The 15569-nt window shown below is 43.7% G+C and overlaps 1 protein-coding gene across 9 annotated transcripts in view; it reads left to right on the top strand.

Annotated features, from left to right (window-relative positions):
• Positions 1-15569, top strand: part of KCNG2 (potassium voltage-gated channel modifier subfamily G member 2) — an 85041-nt gene that overhangs the window by 17058 nt on the left and 52414 nt on the right. For 5 of the 9 annotated variants that reach the window (XM_070275879.1, XM_070275882.1, XM_023648032.2 and 2 more), the window contains one exon: positions 8131-8221. The exons of 2 other annotated variants lie outside the window; for them this stretch is intronic. The gene's annotated coding sequence lies outside the window, so the exon portion shown is untranslated. Of the gene's footprint in view, positions 1-8130; positions 8222-10467; positions 10649-11627; positions 11721-15569 lie in introns of all 9 variants that reach the window. 2 more of the 9 variants (XM_070275884.1, XM_070275885.1) reach the window with 2 other exon arrangements.

Raw genomic sequence — 15569 nt, forward strand, 5'->3', positions numbered from 1 at the left:
TTACCTCTTAAACTTAGTTCGTTGATCCATTTTGAGTTAAGTTTCGTATAGGGTGTGAGGTAAGGGTTCAAGTTCATCCTTTTGCGTGTAGACATCCAGCTTTCCCAACTCCATTTGTTGACAAGACTGTCTTTTCCACATTGAATGGTCTTAGCTCCCTTGTCGAAAATCAACTGACCATCGAAGTGAGAGTTTATTTCTGGGCCTCTATTCCCTTCCTCTGATCGGTATGTCCATGCCAGGGCCACACTCTTGGTTACTGTAGTTTTGTAGCACGTTTTGAAATTGGGAAGTTTGAGACCTCCAACTTTGTTCTTTTTTCAAAATTGTTTTGGCTGTTTAAAGTCTCTGATGTTCCATATGAATTTTAGGATGAGTTTTTCCATTTCTGCAAAAAGCCCTGTTAGGATTTTGATGGCTATTCTAGAAGTGGGCTGAACATTCTAGCATGTTTTACCTGTGAGGACATCCCAGCATTAACATTTGGGGGAGGGGGTGTGATGGCTTCAGTAAAACTTGTTGCATTCAGACTCAAGGTGCTTTTCATTCCAGTGCCCCAGGGTTTAAGCAGAAAAAGTTACGTTTTTTAAAAAAACTTTTTATTTGAACTATTTTAGACTTACAGAAAAGCTGCAAAATTAGCACAGAGTTTTCCTGTATCTTTCACCCAGCTCCCCCTCATGCTAACATCTTACACGGCGATTACACAAGAATCCAAACCAGAAAGTTAACATCGGTCCTATACAGTAACTAAGTCGTAGCCCTTCCCACTACTCTGTGTTCGGGGACCCTGTTCAGGACCCCGCGCCACATTCGGTTTGTATTTCTCCTGAGTACCCTGCAGCCTGTAGCTTCTCCAGTTTTTCTTTGCCTCTCGAGATGGTGACACTTGAGAAGAATGTTGTTCTCAGCCTGTGAGAACTTACTAACTCGACGCAGCCTCTTATGCACAGCTCCTTCTGTGTGCCACCTCACAGCATGCCCTCAAACACTGTTTCCCTCAGCCCCTCGGGCTAGTTCTCGTCTTCCCACCCTTCAGTGAGGGTATCTGTGTGCTGCTCACGTTACTGTTTTTCATTTATCCCTTTGGGTGTTGGTTTATTTTGTGGCGTGGGCACAGAGTGTGGAACACCACCATGGTTCTAAGAGTCAGAGCCACACAAAAGGCTACCGAGAGGAGGCTGTCCAGTCTTCATCCCTGCCACCCTCTTCGGACCGCACTTCCTTCCACCTTCCAGCCCTGTGTGGGACAAATCTCTTCATTTTATTTATTTATTTATTTATTTTAAATGATTTGTAAGTGGATTGTGAGACTCTTTTTTTTTTTCTTTTTGCAGGCTTTTTTTGGTGAGGAAGATTGGCCCTGACCTAACATCTATTGCCAAGCTTCCTCTTTTCTCCCCTCCTCAAAGCCCCAGTGCATAGTTGTGTACCCTAGGTGTAGGTCCTCCTAGCTCCTCTGTGGGGATGCAGCCGCAGCGTGGCTTGATGAGCGGTGTGTATGTCCGCACCCAGGATGCTAAGCCACGGATCCCAGGCCACTGAAGCAGAGCGCACAAATGTAACCACTATGCCACCAGCCTGGCCCCACAAGTCTCTTTAGTTTCTGGTTGATGCTTCCTAAACGTCTCTGTGCAGTCAGGCGACACCTGTGTGTTTTGTGTGCCTCTGTCCTCCCCGAAGTGCAGCGTGCTCTAGGAGCTCCTCTGCAGCTTGTGTTTTCACTAACAGTCTACCCTGGAGCCACTCTGTCAGGTCATGGAGACCTTCCTCTTTCTCTCTGCAGCTGCGGCACACCCCACGGTGTGGACCCACCGTACGTATTCAGCCACTCTCCTCTGCATGGCCGTTTGGGTGGTTTCCAGTTACAAACCATGCTGCACTGAGTAACCTGTGCCTGTCTATTTTTGCGTGTCTTCAGGGTCGACTCCTGGAGGTGGGATGCACGTGCTAAATTGGCTGGGTGTTGCCCCTTCCCTCCAGAGGCCTTCCCCGTGCGCACCCCCACCCTGGGCGAGTGCTGTTTCCTCACAGCCAGACCAACACACCGTGTGCCTGGATTTTTGAATTTTTGCCAGTCCCACGGGTGAGAAATGATATCTCAGTGTTCTTTTAATTTGCACTTCTCTAATTATGAGTGTGCTAGAACTTTTTCCCCATACATTTGAGGGCCATTTTTATCTCTTTTTTGTGAATTGCCCATTCATGTTTTTTTTCTCATTTATCTACAGGGTTTTGGTCCCTTGTCCCTCAGTTTTTAAGAGTTCTTTCTATATTAGTCCTCTCCGCATAGTCCTTCTTTTTCAGGGTGTTCCTGGCTATTTGTACACATTTGAACTTTAGTATCAATGTGTCTAACTCCATCAAATAGCTTGCTCTGTTTTTAATGGAATTGAATTTATAAATTAACTTCAGGAGAAAAACATCTTTGTAACATTGAGTTGTCCTGTCCAAGAACAGGGGACCTCTTTCTTCTTGTTCAGCTCTACTTTTGTGTCCCGGAGTGTTTTAAAATTTTCCTTGTAAAAATTGTACACATTCCTTGTGAAATTTATTCCTGCATATTTAATCTTTTTTGTTGCCAGTAAGTCAACTTTTCAATCATCATGGCCTCTATCTATTGTTTGTATATAGGAAAGGCTATTGCTTTTGCAGCCTGCTACTTTACTGAATTCTTTTGTTTAATAAATGAAAGTTCTGTCATTGAGTCTCTGGGTTTCCGAGTGTACTATCATCTCATCTGCAAATAGAGATGGTTTTACTTCTTTTTTCCACTCTCTGCCTCTAATAGGTTTTCTTGCCTAATCGCATTGGTTAGCACCTCTAGGAAAGTGTGAACAATGTCAGAAACAGTGGGTGTCCTTCCCTTTTTCCAGATCTGAGTGGAAATGCTGCTAATTTTTCTCCATTAAATGAGAGACTGGTTTTTGTCCTTAACATGATAGTTTGTTGAGTTAATAAAATATCTCTCAATACCTTGAGTGTTTGTCAAAGGCTTTCTTGGTATCTATGGAGATAACCACTTGATTTTTTCCCCTTTGATTTGTTTTTATGGGGAATGATGTTAATGGAGTTCTTACTCTTGAACCTACCTTGCATTCCTGGAATAAATTCTACTTTACCATAGCATTTTTTCTTCTTAAAGAGGCATTGGAGTCTGTTTAATAATATTTTGTTTGAAATTTTTGCATTGATATTCAGAATGATATTGGACTGTGGTTTTATTTCCTCATACTGATCGTGTTTGGTTTGAATGTCAGTGTTTACTTGCTTCATAAAAGGGATTCGGAAGCTCCCTTCCTTTTCAATGCTCTGGAGTGATTTGCAGGTGTCAGGACTGCTTGGTCTTTATGGAGTCTGGTACAATGTCCTATGAGTCTACCTGGGTTTGGTACTTTTTGTGGGGTCGTTCCTTTGTAACTTTCTCGGTTTCTTTAATGGAAATTGGCCTAAGCTTCTAACTCTAATTGGATGAATTTTGGTAGTCTGTGTTTCCTGAGGAAATTATCCATGTCATCTAGTTTTCAGATGTATTTGCATAGAAGACTTCAAAGTTCTCTTATGATTTTTAAAATTGTTTCTGTTTCAAAAGTTAAATTTCTTGAATATAATCCTGTGGTTAAAAAAAGGAAAAAGAAAGAAATTTGAGGGTTGGCAAATGTTGTCATCCTAGGATTTGAAGGATTATTGTTTTCAAAGCAACACGTTAAAATATTGTTCATCATCAGTTTTCAAAGAATAAACTGGTGTGTGGATATGCAAAAATCTCTTTTCTGCTCTTTTTACTGTTGCTTAGAGAATTGCCCAGGACAAAAATGCATTTTATTGCCTGAGAGTTACAAGAGCATGCTTAGTGACCTCGGGGTTTTGACCAACTCCCTGATTGCCAGTTGGCATAAACTTTTTTTTTTTCTTTAGATTGGCACCTGGACTAACAACTGTCGCCAATCTTTTTTTTTTTTTTTTTCTGCTTTATTTCCCAATCCTCACCCCCCCCCCCCCCGCCCCCGCCGTACATAGTTGTATACCTTAGTTGCAGGTCCTTCTAGTCATGGGATGTGGGACACCACCTCAACGTGGCCTGACGAGCTGTGCCATGTCCGCGCTCAGGATCCGAACCCTGGGCCGCTGCAGCGGAGCATGCAAACTTAACCACTTGGCCACAGAGCCGGCCCCGACATAAACTTTTTTGTTTTATTTTATTTTATTTTATTTTATTTGAGAAAGATTAGCCCTGAGCTAACTGCTGCCAATCCTCCTCTTTTTGCTGAGGAAGGCTGGCCCCGAGCTAACATCCATGCCCGTCTTCCTCTACTGTATATGTGGGATGCCTACCACAGCATGGCTTGTCAAGCGGTGCCATGTCTACACCCGGGATCTGAACCAGCAAACCCTGGGCCACCAAAGTGGAACGAGCGCACTTAACCGCTGTGCCACCAGGCTGGCCCCTGACATCAACTTTAATACTCAGGCTATTAAATGCCAACAAGGATCCAACACAAAGGTCAATGTATCATACTGTATCTCATGGGACTTCAGTTTCATCATATAAAAAACTAAAAGATGTGATTTCCCCCCTAAAATTAGAATAGTTTTATTCCTTTTTCTAGTTACTAAAATTACTTGTATCTTTTGTGTTAAAAAAAAAAAAGAGAGAAAAACTCAACAAAGAAAATAGAAATCACCTAAAATTCCACTGCACATACCTATGTACTGTCAACCTGTTGATGACTTTCCTTCTGGAAGTTTCTTCATGCATCCATCTACCCACAGAGAGAGAAATGCTGTGTACAAACACAGTCACCTGGTCTGTGCTCTTCTGTAACCTGCTTTTTCTTTCAAAGGCCATGTCATGCCCCTAGACTTGAAGAGGACGTCTGCAGTAAAAGACGCTGGCCATGAAGGGGAAGTTGTAGGTTTGTGAGTAAATCCTCAGGAAGGTTAGGACTTTTGTCCCAAGTGTCTGCACCAAGCCTGGTGGAGAGGCAGGAGGTGAGCTGGCGAGGAAGTGGTACGGTGTCGGTGTCGGGAGCAGGAATGTCAGGGAGTTCTGTTGCTCTGGGAAAGCCCAAGAATGCTGTAGTCAAACTGAAAGAGAGAATTTCTGGAGCATGAGGTCTTCACGTGGACGTAGTTGCTTCAGATTTCAACTGAAGACTTATTTTGCAGAAAGTTGGCAGCCCCAGGTATCCTGGAGGCACGCTACTTCCGGTGTGAGGAAGTTACAGCTACATAGAAATGAGACTGAGATCAGGGTCTTCTTGGAGAATTGAGCCCCAGGGTCTCCAACGGTCTGCCTGTTCTGCCTGTTATTCCACGTCTGTGTTGTTGATAGTGCGGTGTGATTAATTCACAATTATGCATGCAGTTCACCATGGAAAGTTAAATTACATGCATTACATTCTGTTTCAGAAGGTATGGGAATGATTAATCACTTGTTTAATAAAATTGATTTGAAAAAGAAATTACCAATTAAGAAATGTCATGATTAAAAAGTAAAAATTCAATTATCTGGAAAAGCTGCTTTGGCTCATGCTCACTTTCTGTTCGGGTAACAGATTGGCTCTGTGGTGCCTGCGAGGAAGCTGGCCTGCCCTCACTGGGGCCGGCCGGGGCCCGAGTTGGCCTCTGCTGGTCTTTTAGGGGGATACAGTGGAAGTCTCAGGCCTCCTTCTGGAGACTAGCCTGGGGACCCCTGACTTTAGGCTCAGCAGAGAGCCCCAGGAGGTCATGGAGCTGGAACATGGAAGAGACTGGTGGCTGGTCTGCCCCTGTGCCCTCCAATTGCAGCCCACTCACCTCTCAGATGCCAGGGATACTGGTTCGTGAGGGAAGCACTCCCTCACCCCCTGCACGATGGGCAGAGGAGGGGAAGGGAAAACTACTGGAATCTTCGAGAATTTCAAACCAAGTCTCCCTTACATACCTTGCAGTTCCAGCCTGCTCTGTCCTGTAGAAACGTCTGCTCACTGTGGGCGCCCAGGGCCAGTCTGGGCCAGAGCCACGGCATCTCAAGTCCAGAAGGCGTCCCAGTCCAAAGAGAGCTCAGCCCTCACCAGCGGGGGACTTGGTAGCTTAGCATGACAGCTCTCTAACTTCTCTGTCTTCAGAATTACTTAGGCGGTTAAGGAGTCTTCTGTGTGTGGGTTGTATGTATCTCCATCACCGTGTTAGAAATTGATGAGGGCGTGGGCAAGCCTGCTGAGGCCCCCAACCTGGGGTCCCTTGACAAACTGAGGGAACATCCACTACCTCCCAGAGACCATCAGAGGCGAGAGATGCTCAGGATGGATTTGGGAAGTGCTGGAAGGAGAGACAGAACTCCCGGGAGTGTTACCCCTCCTTCCTGGTTTATGTCTCCTGCAAACTCCAGGCCTCGAAACCGCAGTACGCAGAGGGGTGCCTCCATTATCCACCAGCCACTGCACAGCCCGAGCACTTAAATAGAGTGTGGTGGGTTGGATGGAAATCTCTCTTCTCTGGGCTCCAGAAGCAAAAATACTTATGTAAATAGCTAGTTCAGAGAAAAGAAAATGGATTTGACAGTATATTTGCATACAAATGTACTATTTATAATCCTCTTGCCTATACATTGAAACAGATTTAGCAGTTACAATTGTACTGGAACATAATATTCTCCTTAAAAACCTTAGGCGGAAAGCCACAGAGAGATGTACTTAAATATATGAGGGTGTGCCTGATGAGAATCTACAAACTCTCAGCCGATTGCAGGTGAGAGACCCAGTTTGACCCTAAAAGGATTGTAGGTGAGACACAGAGGCCCTTTGAACAGGAAGGTAGATGTGGAGACCCAGGCCCCTCTGATGGGACTGCAGGTGAGAGATCCAGACTGACCCTAACAGAAGGGTAGGTGAGAGACCGAGGACCCCTCTTACAGGATTATACTCAAGAGACCCAGGCCGACCCTATATGATTGTATGTCTGTCAATCAGTTAACAAAACCTAGGGCCTCAGTGAGGGCCACATTGAGGTCACCTGGAGGGGATTTGTGGCCCACCTGTGTTCTGCAGGACTCTGGGATCCCAATGGAGTGTGAGCAGGTGGGCTAAGTCCCAGAGACTCTTGGACTGCTGCTCCAGGAACTCCATTGAGGCAGGAGTATCTCATTTAAGGGGGGGTGGGTGGTTGGGAGACAGCTCTGGGCCTGGGGAGCTGACTCCAGGGCATGCATTGCTCAGAGATGCCCTGGAGGAAGTTGGAAGCAATCAGGCCTTAGACGGAGAATCAGGAAAAGGTGAAGGGACCAGGACAGCTGAGCGGAGATGACAGGGCTCCAGAAGGATGGGCTGTCCCGTCACCTGGTAAAGGCCAAGTGCTTTTAGGACAGAAGACTTGGGTGGGAGGTGGTGCAGATCACAGTGAGAGTACATGGCGGTGGGGGCGTGGGGGAGGCGGTGGGAATGGAGACTCTCATTGAGAAGAGGTTGCCAAGAGGGAGTGAGAAATGGGCTGGCTGGCCAGGATGGATGTATTGTTTATATGCTGATTAGAAAGGCAGGAAACGGGACTAATTAGGGAGGACTTTCGGGAGGATCCTTTAGATGGGTGGGATGAGAACACAGGACACAGGTTGGTCTCCAGAAAGAACCCTTTTCCCGAAACAGCAAAAGTGGGGTGAGGGCCTTGTGTATGAGCCTCGAGGTAATAGTTCTCACGTTTTATAGGGCACTGCCCTGGGTAGCTGTCTAATTTGCTAATTGGAGACAGAGGAGATAAGAAAAAGGAAGAAATGCTGAAAACTATTATGTTTTCATTTGTCTTGTCAAAACCCTGCACTTAAGAGATTCTATAAATTTTATAGACAAGAGTCAGAATGTTGTTTGGAGAAAAGGTACAAAAACTATCATGATGTAATTTAGTTGGTAATTGGAGTGAATATAAATATTCCTCCTGAAATAGAAGCTCTTAACCTGGGATCTGTGTGTTCATCTGGCCATCATAGCTTCTAGAGGATCCATAAAACCCCAGACTGACCCAAGATTTTCTATGTGTGATTATGTGTATTTTATAAGGCGATGAATTGTGTTTATTGGATTCTCTAAGAAGTTCAGTACCCAACCAAGGTCAAGAAGCCAGGCCCTAACAGAGGAATTTAACGTGTCATTTCAGGGGTTGAGGAGCACTGGCAGAGGCCCTGTGAGACAGCTCCACTTGAAAAGGGACACCCAGGATGGGACCCACACAGGAAAACAGACCAAGGGTAAGAAATTTCACAGGCGCTCCGCACCGCCACTAAAAGAAAACTGGAGGCTGTCTTTTTAAATTAAACCATCGCATTTAAAGAATCTTAATATATGGTTACCCCCAAAATACTGATTTCCTCAGAGATTAGATAAACAATGGGAAGGAAAGCAGAACTTTGGGGAAAGGCCCAGAAGGATAAACCGGGCTTCATGAGTGTGGGCACTCCCCTGAGGAGTTCTAAGTTAGGAGACTGGGGGTGGCTGCAAAATAATGAATTTGGGGTCCCCCAGAGAACCTAGTCCGCTGTCTACCAGCCCTCCCATCCTTGTCTGTGGGTTCCCGAGGCCACAATCCAGCCAACCTCATCCTCCACGGGGCTGTCTCCCCCACTGGTCTCATCTCAGGAGCACGGTGGCTGAGGAGCGAACATGGGGGAGGTGTTTGTTCTTAGAGGCTTTGTCCCAGGATGCCGGAGGTGAGCTGGGATGCTCGTGACTCGGGTCACTGGGTGTCTGCCAGCCCCACCCAGCTCCTGTGTGTCCCTCACCTGCTCTTCACCTGCCCAGGCCTCTCCCCTCGTCAGCCCTTGCTGCTATTGTGTTCCTCTGTCTTCTTCCCACTCTCTCCTGCTGTTTTCCAAAATACCATGCCTCTCTTCTTTCCCACTCTTCCCTGGTGTTTGTAGACTTAAATTTATACCTTAAATCTGGAAGGGGCCTGGCGATCATCTCATTCGACCCCTTGATTCACTGACTGGACCCTGAGACCCCGAGAGGCTAAGTAACTGGCCTTAGGCACACAGAGCTGAGGCCAAGATCCTAGTCTTCTGACTCTGTCCTTGGATTTTCCCACCTAGATAGCAAGAATCCTGTTGTGCATGGCACCTGGCAGTCTTAGAAGAGTTTCACACATTTAGATGTGTTGTTTTCAAAGAAATATCCCTTCTCGGCTTTACTCCTCTCATCGTAAGGCAGATCAACAGTGTGCTGGAATATAGAATTGGGATGTTGCTCCCTCATCTGCTTTCCTGCTGTGAGCCGGGATCCACCCAATCAGTGGGGAAATTAGAAGCCTAATTTCCCTCAAAAATTGGCAGTGAAGGATGTTGTACAGTAGTCCCCCTCATCCTAGGGGGATACATTCCAAGACCCCCAGGGGATGACTGAAACCACGGATAGCACCTAACCCTGTATATGCTATGTTTTTTCCTATACATACAGACATATGATAAGGTTTCATTTATAAATTAGGCACAGTAAGAGATTAACAACAATAACTAATAATAAATTAGAACAATTATAGCAATATATTGTAATAAAAATTACCATAGATCTTAGTAACCTCAGCATATGATTTTTTTTCTTTCCTTAATAAGTCGAGAACTTTTACCTTTTCACTTAAAGGAAGCAGTTTCCCCTTCTCTTTGGCACATCTAAATTGCCAGCATCACTCCTTTTGTACTTTGGGCCATTATTAAGTAAAACAAGGATTACTTGAACACGAGCACTGCAATACTGTGGCAGGGGATCTGATAACCAAGATGGCTACTAAGTGACTAACAGGCAGGTAGTTTATACAGTGTGGACCTGCTGGACAAAGGGATGCGTCACGTCCAGGGGGGACAGAGTGGAATGGCATGAGATTTCATCACACCACTCAGACAGTGTGCCGTTTAAAACTTAGGAATTGTTTATTTCTGGAATTTTCCATTTAGTATTTTTGGACTGCAGTTGACCGAGGGGATCTGAAACCAGGGAAAGCAAAACCATGGATAAGGGGGACCACGGTACAACTTTTCTCAATGTTTCTCCAGCTTGTAATTAGTTAAGGATTTCTTTCCATCTAACCTAAATCTCTCCTGCTGCAGTTTGATGTGACTGTTATGGTTGTTGGGAATTTCAGTTGTGATTCTAATTGTCATTTTTCTTTCCACACTCACGTTGTTAATGGTGTTTGGGAAGTGGGAAATCAGGAACTATGAGTTTATGAACAAAACCCAAATCTGTTTGGCCACAATAGTTTAAGAGATACAAACTTTCACTAGAATATCCCATTGACAGGAAAAGATCTGAGTGGGTCAAAGTGTGCTGTGTCAATGCGTGAATAACGGACAAATCAAAGTAAACATATACATACATATATATATAATTGGACCCATTTGGTGAAGACCAGTGTGGTTAAGTTCTGACTGATTGTGTGAATGGAAGTATGACACTGGCAGGTCCACATGCACTAAAGCTGAACCCTTGGCCTGGGGCCCAGTGTCCACAGGTGTGCCAGGTCTGTCCAAAGGCAGTTGGCAGAGACCAGTTACACCGAGTGGCCAGGAGGAGAAAGGAAAGCAGGAGCGACCCACAGCAGACGGTCAAGAACATGAATGTGAACACAGGAGCCCGAGGAGCAGCCACACTTGCCCAGACGTGGCAGAACCAGGGAGGCCGAGGTCAGGCCGGGAATGGTGGGTGGAGGAGGTCGCTTGGCTTGGTTTTATAGTGGGGTTTTCATGGTATTTATCATAAAAAACCTTCATGTTAAGGCACAAAATGTGAGATTCTCACTTTAGGGAGGGCAGTCTGCTTTACTCTACAGATTAAACATTACCTTGTCCAAAGCACCCTGACAGAAACACCCAGGATCATGTTTCACCAAATATCTGGGCACCCCATGACCTGGTCATGTTGACAAAAAGTTAGCCATCACACAAGCATGATAACCATTATTAATATTTTGATAAATGAAAATGGAGGTTATATATTGTTTTGCATCTCGCTTTGTGAGGAGGAAAGCAATATCATAAGAATTATGTTTTGTTGATTTGGGATTTTTTTAAATTGTTTTTTTCTAGCTTTTTTTAAGTGAAAAATTTCAGACATACAGAAAAGTTGAAAGAATACTATGTGAAAACCTAGCCATCTGTCTGTGCCTATGTATGTGTATATATATATGAAATGTGTGTTTATGTATATATGAAATATATGAACCATTTGGAAGTAGTTGACATAAATCAAGACATTTTATCTCTGAATAGTTAAGCATGCATCTCCTAAAAATAAGGTCATTGTCTTTCATAACCACAATACCATTATAACACCTAAGAAAATTAACAAAAATGAATATATCAGGTCCAAATTCATATTTCCCAATTGTCCCAAAACTGTCTCTTTTGTAGGTTTTTGGATAAAAATCTAATCAAGATTTATACATTTCATTTGGTTATGTCTCTTAATCTCTTTTACTCCCAGATTCTAGAACATTCTTCCCACCTTTTATTTTGGCTTGTCTTTGACTCTTTGAAGAATCCAAGCCAGTTGTTCTGTAGGATGGCCCCGTTCCGGTTTCTCAGTGGTGTTTCTCTATCCCGCGCATTCTCTGGACACTGGGACTTGGGTCTAGGCATCTGATTAGAACCTGTACTCACCTAGGGCAGAGCCAGATGACTGTTGGTGACTCGTTGCATCACATCCAAGGGCCATATTGTCAGGATGGCTGTGCCAAGTCTGCTGCTGGATTAAGGGGTGAGTACTGGATGTACCCATTTAAAGCCACACTCCCCTTCGCAATGACCTGGTAGCAAGCACTGGGCTGAGGTCTTGTCCTCCAATGGTGGCAAACATCTTTTCTTTCTCTCTTTTATTACTGTATCACTGAAGATGCATAGGCTTCTCTTTACTCACATTTACAATAAGTCGAGTCATTATGTTTTTAGACTCTCAAAGTCTGCCGGTAGGAGCCCTTTCAGGCTGGCCCCACATCCTTTCGACACACGTCCATTCACATTGGAGCTCTTCTTTGCTTTCTGGCACAAGATGTCTCGTCTCACCTTGGACTTTGCCTGCCTCCCATCAGGAATCAGTTACAACCAGTGAGAAACAGTTCTTGAGTGGGAAGAAATGGTTCCTGATGGCTAAGTGCATTTTCAGTAGAAAGAGAAGCTATTTGGCTGTATGAACTTATGAGCTATGTTGGATGTGTTCATGCCTGCTCTTCTGAGCAGGTTGAATATTTCCCTCATTTATTCAATAGAACTGTCTGTGCTTCAGAAACACTTAGAGGTAAATTAACCCTAGTCTAGGCTCATTGATTTCGAACCCCCAAAAGGCAGAGGTCAAACGGAGGAGTTTGCAGTGAGACCTTGCCCATTAATAGCAGCCAGGGTGCCAGGCAAAGGTGGGTGGTGGGTTTTGCTGTGGGAATGGAGGCCCGGATGCTCCCTCAGAATTGTTCGGAATGTAAGTGAAGACTGCTCTTAAAATCCTGAGTCATTCTGGAGAGACTGGAGTCACTTTAAGTGGCTATTATTCTAAAAATAATTTTAGAAAAAATATTTGTTTAGAAATCAGAGGGGCCAGCCTGATGGTGTAGCAGTTAATTTCCTGCACTCTGCTTTGGCAGCCGCAGAGTTCAGATCATGGGCATGGACCTACGCACCACTTATCAGGCCATGCTGAGGCAGGCGTCCCACATATCAAGAAGAGGAAGTTGGGCATGGATGTTAGCTCAGGACCAATCTTCCTCAGCAACAAGAGGAAGATTGGCAACAGATGTTAGCTCAGGGCTAATCTTCCTCAAAAAAAAAAAAAGAAAAGAAATCAGAGTGAGTGGACACCCAAAACATCTGACTGCTTACATACTTCCCTTTAGACACAGTTTCCAAAAATTTAGAAGATATTGTATTAGCTAGAATATGAAGACACACTAGATGCTCAACACATATCATTTAAGTAAACTGAGTGATTATTTTAGGGGAAAAAAATCACTCTACATTGGTTTTATTTCATTGCAACTTGTTTCCAGAGCAAGTGGAATTTCTTTAAACTTATTTTATTACAAATCACAAGATTAGCAAATATTTTATAGCTTGCTTTCCAAATTTTGGGAGGCCTTCCTCTTCTGGGAAGATGGTGTAGACATACTCTTCTCTGTTCCTCCCACTGAGGACAACTAAAACTCCTGGGAATTATGAAGGAAGAAGTGAAACTCTCGCTGTTTGCAGACGACATGATCTTATATATAGAAAACCCCAAAGAATCCATTGGAAAACTGTTAGAAGTAATCAACAACTACAGCAAAGTTGCAGGGTATAAAATCAATCTGCATAAATCAGTAGCATTTCTATACTCCAGTAATGAACCAACAGAAAAAGAACTCAAGAATACAATACCATTCACAATCGCAACAAAAAGAATAAAATACCTTGGGGTAAATTTAACTAAGGAAGTGAAGGACTTATATAATGAAAATTACAAGGCCTTTCTGAGAGAATTGGATGACAACATAAGGAGATGGAAAGACATTCCATGTACATGGATTGGAAGAATAAAGATAGTTAAAATGTCTATTCTACCTAAAGCAATTTACAGATTCAACGCTATCCCAATCAGAATCCCAATGACATTCTTTACAGAATTAGAACAAAGAATCCTAAAATTCATATGGGGCAACAAAAGACCCCGAATTGCTAAAGCAATCCTGAGAAAAAAGAACAAAATGGGAGGCATCACAATCCCTGACTTCAAAACATACTACAAAGCTACAGTAATCAAAACAGCATGGTACTGGTACAAAAACAGGTGCACAGATCAATGGAACAAAATTGAAAGCCCAGAAATAAAACCACACATCTATGGACAGCTTATCTTTGACAAAGGAGCTGAGGGCATACAATGGAGAAAAGAAAGTCTTTTCAACAAATGGTGCTGGGAAAACTGGAAACCATATATAAAAGAATGAAAATTGACCATTCTTTTTCACCATTCACCAAAATAAACTCAAAATGGATTAAAGACCTAAAGATGAGACCTGAAACCATAAGGCTTCTGGAAGAAAACGTAGGCAGTACACTCTTTGACATCAGTATTAAAAGGATCTTTTCGGACACCATGCCTTCTCAGAGAAGGGAAACAATAGAAAGAATAAACAAATGGGACTTCATCAGATTAAAGAGCTTCTTCAAGGCAAATGAAAACAGGATTGAACCAAAAAAACAACCCACTAACTGGGAAAAAATATTTGCAAGTCATATATCTGACAAAGGCTTAATATCCTTAATATATAAAGAACTCTCACAACTCAATCACAAAACATCAAACAACCCAATCAAAAAATGGGCTGGAGACATGAACAGACATTTCTCCAAAGAAGATATAATGATGGCCAATAGGCACATGAAAAGATGCTCATCATCGCTGATCATCAGGGAAATGCAAATCAAAACTACACTAAGATATCACCTTACACCCGTTAGAATGACAAAAATATCTAAAACTAATAGCAACAAATGTTGGAGAGGTTGTGGAGAAAAAGGAACCCTCATACACTGCTGGTGGGAATGCAAACTGGTGCAGCCACTATGGAAAACAGTATGGAGATTCCTCAAAAAACTAAAAATAGAACTACCATACGATCCAGCCATCCCACTACTGGGTATTTATCCAAAGAGCCTGAAGTCAGCAATCCCAAAAGTCCTGTGCACCCCAATGTTTATTGCAGCACTGTTTACAATAGCCAAGATGTGGAAGCAACCTAAGTGTCCAGCAACAGACGAATGGATAAAGAAGATGTGGTACATATATACAATGGAATACTACTCAGCTGCAAAACAGAACAAAATCATTCCATTTGCAATAACATGGATGGACCTTGAGAGAATTATGTTAAGTGAAATAAGCCAGCGAGAGAAGGATAATCTGTGTATGACTCCACTCATATGAGGCATTTAAAATTATGGACCAAGAACAGTTTAGTGGATACCAGGGGAAAGGTGGGGTGGGGGGTGGGCACAAAGGGTGAAGTGGTGCACCTACAACATGACTGACAAACATTAATGTACAATTGAAATTTCACAAGATTGTAACCTATCAATAACTCAATAAAAAATAAAAATAAAAATAAAATAAAAACTCCTGGGAATTATATGTAAAACAAACATGAGAAGACTCTGAAAGGTGGAGAGAAGAGGGCAGACCAGCAGGGACCTCAGGACCCAAGAAACAACACCATGATGAGTTCCTGGAGGATTTTTTGTCTCAAACATCCCAAATGGGGAGTTGGAGAAGCTGGCAACCCAGAAATGCCAATAGGAGCAGGCAACAGAAGCCTGCTCTCTCCCACCAAAGGACCAGGAAAGGGGCAGCCTAGCAGGAGAGAACACTTCTAGATGATAATCACTCTACCCCAAACAGTGTGGCCCCAAACCCCAGCAATGGCAAGTCGGGACCCTAGACCTCCACCTTCCATTGCTGTAGTGAGGCACTCCAACCTCCCACTGGGCTGGTGGCAGCAGAGACCTGCTGGGGAGCAGGAACTCCCACCTCTACCCATCAATAATGAAGAGCCCCCCTGTGTCAATTGCAGCCAAGAGGGGA

Source organism: Equus caballus, chromosome 8 (assembly GCF_041296265.1).
Source record: "Equus caballus isolate H_3958 breed thoroughbred chromosome 8, TB-T2T, whole genome shotgun sequence".
Taxonomy (NCBI): Eukaryota; Metazoa; Chordata; class Mammalia; order Perissodactyla; family Equidae; genus Equus; species Equus caballus.